The following is a 5,479-nucleotide window of genomic DNA, read 5'->3' on the forward strand; positions in this document are numbered from 1 at the left end:
TATTTGTATTTTATTCTATCTTATTTTTTTAACATGGACTAATCGTTAATGAGAGGTGAGTTTTACAGGACTGGTTTTCATCATATGCAAAAGTATATTTAACACAGTTTGTAAACTACGCAAAACTACGCATTTCATTTTGTGTGTGGAAAAATAAATAAGTTGGTTAAGAATTACCTTCTTTTCTTTATGCCCATTACTTAAATATTTATATTTATATAGGGGTTGGTTATTGTAAAACAAGTATTAGAGTAAAACAAATAAAATAATATCTTAACCCTTAGAACATGATAAAATTGAAGCACGAAAATTCTCAAAGCATGGGTATAAATATTGATATATTGATGTACGACGATTTTCATGATGCACGTTGATTTTCAGTGCAGAGAAACCGTACCTATTGTTTTATTTGTTTTAGTTTAATACTAGTTTTATTTTAACTTAGAACATATATATATATATATAATCATTTTTTTTTCGCATCCATCTTGGACGCATATTCATCAAAATGAGGCATGCAACAAAAAACGTGATTTTTTTGATTTTGACGGATCAATGTGTTGTTATAGACTTAAATAATGATAATTAGTTATGCATTATGTTAATTTTATGGACTTTTAATGCAGCAAAATGATGTTTTTAAGTGTTTCCACCGTTCTTAACCTGCTAATTTTTATTATTATATAAGTATACTAGTAGTGGTATTATTACAATTATTGTACCATTATTTGGAGCTAAAACTAAAAAGTAATCAAACATTCAACTTTGTATTCCTGTGTAGGAAGTAACTGCGTAACATAACCTCAAACAAGTTTGAACTACTATTCCCCTGTCGATTTTCAACTTTGTACACGAGTGATACTTATACTTAATTATTGAATGTTGAACACAATAAATGTGATATAATCAAGATCGTTTTTAAAACTAATTTATATTTCGACATGTACATGATGTATTTGGCTTGTGATTGAAACGTTTATCCACCACCCATTGGCACAAATGATTGGAAGTAGTATTAAATGTGACAAATGGAGTCTTTCTTTGTCTTGGCGAGCATGCGAATATGATAAGGATATATTCCTATGCTTTGGGTCTTTGGGCAATTGGGCCCTCATCTAATCGACATAAAAGTATAAAACCATCTCCAATAATTTGTATATGAAAATATGTATCCACTTTTTAGGTCATTTGATATTTATAATGTGTTAAAAGTTTGTTTTAGATAAAGCATATATTGTTTAATCATAATTTATTATTTATATTTCTATATCTATACTATATTATAAAAAAAAATGTATTCATGTTAAAAATTACATGAAGGAAAAATATATAAAATAATTACATTACACTATTAGTTTTTTATCTTATATAATATCTCCAATAACCCTTTACATTAATTACTCTTACATCAACTAGACTTATGCCCGCACAATGCAACGGCGGTGAGCGTAGTGTTGGCGGAGGTGGTGGTGGGGGTGGCAGTGGGGACGGTGATAGCGGGGACCGTGGTGGTAAATGTAAAAGTAATTGATATTAAAGATAGTATTGTAGCTATTTTAAGTATTAGGAAATTTATACTGTAAATTATTTTATTAAGGGTATTATAGGTATATTAGATGGAAATGTTTAAATTAGTAAATAAAAGAGAAGGGTATTATTGATTTTTAAAAAACATAAAGTTTTAAGGATAAAAATGGGTGGTTTGTTTATTAGATAGTATAGAAGTATAGATTATCTACATCACTCGACGTCTTCTCTAACACTAACAATCGTCTCTATCACCAACAATCGTCTCCACCACCATAACGTCACCGCCAAGAACACCGCCGCATTGCACGGATACGTTGTAACATCCCAAAACTTTTTGACTTTGACCATTAACTTGCCATTAGTGACCGTTAGTGACTATGTGCTTTATATGTGCTAATGTGAATTAAATGATTAACGTGGAATATGTGTTTTTTTTAGAACAAACGTGGAATATGTGTTAAAGTGATTAAAGTAATGAAATTAAAGTTGAAAGTGATTAATAAAGTCAATTAGTGTTCACGATACGATATAAGAGTCGATAAGTGTTCCCGAAGGCGTTAAACGAGTCGTTAAGTGACGAAAAGAGTTGTAACGAAGTGCGGGGGCCTAGATGTAAAGTTTTAAAAGTTGTTCCAGCATATATAAGGCATAAGGCACGACCATAAGGCTGAGAAATCAGATCTAAACCCTAGAAAACTCTTACACACAAAACCCTAGGTCAATTCTTCAATAACTAGTTGATTTCGAGGGATTTCGGAAGGGTTTTTGCTTGGTTTTCGATCCGTTGATAAACCCTACCGGTATTATATAATCAATTGATTGTTGATTAAGTTTTAAAGTAGGTTTTTTCCCTGTAGATTCGACCATGAGGGTTGGGGTTGTTGGAAGTTGATATTTTTGGTTAAAAACAACGTTTTCGTGAGTAAAATCATTAATGGAGTTGATTAACAATGTGAAGATGCAAACTTTAATGTTGAAAAATGTTTTTTATATGTAAATAAGTGAATCTCAGGTGTTTAATTAGATCCATGTGTGTTCAATTGTGTTTTGAACCAAACGTTGCGGTTTCGAGTCGTTTTAATGATCAAAAAGAGGGATTCATTTATGCAATTGATTCAAGGATTAATTGATGTTTTCAAATGCTTAATTATGACTTATTTGATGTCAATTTAATGGGTTTAAGTCGTGGCGGAGGTTTGGGATCCGTTTGGAAGGTGAATAAAGAGAAACGAAGTTGGTTTTGCTGGTCGACACCCAAGGTGCGACGCAGCTAGGCCTTGGTGCGGCGCACCTGGTGCTAGGCTGAAGTCACTGGTTGTTTGGTGCGATGCACAGATGGTGGTTGCGGTGCACTTGGAGGTCTAGTGGTCGTTTAGGCTTGTTTTAGTGCTCATTTGACCCATAAACCTTAGGTATAAGTTATGTTGATGTTTAGGGAACTTGGAGATGTTCTTTAAGATCTCGTTTATGTTACATGTCGATTATATGTATGTGATAGGTAGTTGGGAACTCAAGAAAGATACGTTAAAGTTGCTTTTTGATCGTTGTGCTCATCATCAGGTAAGATACATGACTTTTCTCACGCCGGAGGCACAACAAAAGTAGTTTTCTATAATTAACCTCTTAATCGGATTATCTTATATGTGTTGGGTTTTTCGGGTTTTGCGAGAGGTTATGTGGGAATATATGCATGTTGAAATGATTTATGTTGATATGATGACCTTTAAAGTAGAAGTATATATGTGCATATGAAGTATGATGCTTATAATGACGTTGCTATGATATGTGTTGTTGATAAAGTCGTTGATATGTGATGGCTAATATGTGGGACCTAAGTATGAAATGTTTTGTTCACTAGATACATGTAAAAAATGTCATGAGTTGTGCAAGTTAGTGGGATTAAACGTTAAAGTAGATGTGAGATTAGTTAGGTAATGAATATGCCTAATGTTAAAGTAAAGTGTGAAATGTGGGAAATCGTTCTAGCCTTAGTGTTAGTGCGCAAAAGTAAGAAAGATATAAATACGTGGGAAATGCTATATCTAAATACGTGATATTGACGTGGGAAGTGTTAAGCTTAACCCGTGCTAGTTTATGTCAAGCTAGTGCGTACGTGGTCGCTTGAGTGGCTCCTTGCGGCATAGTTACGTGGGACTAGTATTTCCGGGTGGAGTGACTAACCACCAATGTTAAAAGCACGACGGGATACTATGGAAATGGCATTGTCTTTCCTAAAAGTTAAGACGTGGGAAATCGTGCTAGTTGTAAAGCTAGTGCGTAATATGTAAAGATGTAAGACGTGCGAATACGTTGATTAAGATAAATATATGAATATGTGAGAAAGATGTACATGTAATTTAAGACGTGAGATTACAATGTGACGTGGGATTTAATAAGATATGTTGAGACGTGTGATAAGAACGATGCATAGGCATAATTAAGAGTATATATCCTACATGTGCTATACATATATGTGCGATATGTTTATGTGTGATATGTAAGACGTGAGATGAAGTTGATTAAGTTGATAATAAGATATGTGTGAAAGAAGTATATGTGTTTTACGTTGTGAGATCACAATGTGACGTGAGAATATGTACTAATATGAATACATGTGACAAGTTTATGTCTGATATGCTGCTGTGACTAAATATATACATATTTCCCACATTGTTTTTAGGTCGTTTTATATGTAATTGCTAGTCATTTTCATGTATATTCGATGCTTTATGGTATGTGCAAGTGCTTTCAGGTACATGACATGCAAAATGGATGAAAATGGCTAAAAACGACTTTAGAAAGGATGAAATGGTGTTTGTGGAAGTTACGGGTGAAGGAGGTGTGAAAAAAAGATGTTAAAGTGAAGAAATCATGATGGAAGAAGTGTAACTCCCGTTAGAATGGTTAACTCTCGTTAAAAGGACCAAGTATAATCATTTCAGCACTTAACTCTTGTTAGCCAAATCATAACTGCCGTTAAGAGGAAGGTGGGATTACAAGCTCTCGCTAACTGCCGTTAGGGGTCAGACTAACGGCCATTAGTCACTGAAGGACTGATGGTGCAACAAAATTCTAACGGGCGTTAGGAAAAAGGACCAAAAGTGCACAGATTTGCTAGTTGACCCGTGTAACGGCCGTTACACCTCCCTAACGGCCGTTAGTCGCTGATTTCATATATATAACATCTTTGATTGCTTATGGACGGGAATTATCTCTTTTTTACCACTTAAAAACCCTAAAAACGCAAGGAACGAAGAGGAGGCTCTAGTAGGTCGATTTCCTATCATCTATTTGTTCAAGAATCTCAACTTTTATTCAAGGATTCATTATTGCTTGTCGAATTCATCAAGATTATCGGTACAATATGATTTCTTTTAATATTATTTGTGTTTTCTTGGTTACTATGAGTGGCTAAATCTTATTTGCACCCGTTTGGGTAGTGAACATGTCATAGGGTCGTTGTGAATGTTACTTGCAAACGTTGAACAAGGTTTTTACGTTTAATCGAAGATCCATATTTATTTGAGTTTAAATATTGTTTTTATCTTTTATATTTATTGATTGATAATTGTAATTAGAAGTTCGGAAGAAATCTATGTTATTGTCAATTGGTTTATGAAAAGGTTGATCGGTCTATAATTAACCTAGAGTCGTTGGAGTTCGGAAGAAACCAACGATAAAGATTTTAAACAATTAAATTCACTTTGAATGTGTAAACACTTATGATAGAGGAATCTGATTAGGTGAATAAGCGGTTAGGGAGAAAGCTTTATAGGTTGAATCGTGAAAATCAACTCAGGATCTTAATGCTTAGTTGTTTTGAATAGATATTAAACGCGGAAGCGATAACTATATTTAGAGCAATTAAAGTGTCAAGTATAACGGAAGTTCGTCTTGTTTATCTTTTGAGTCGTTCAACAAATGCAACTAATGCTTAGACCCGATGATT

This window comes from Erigeron canadensis, chromosome 3 (assembly GCF_010389155.1).
Source record: "Erigeron canadensis isolate Cc75 chromosome 3, C_canadensis_v1, whole genome shotgun sequence".
Taxonomy (NCBI): domain Eukaryota; kingdom Viridiplantae; phylum Streptophyta; class Magnoliopsida; order Asterales; family Asteraceae; genus Erigeron; species Erigeron canadensis.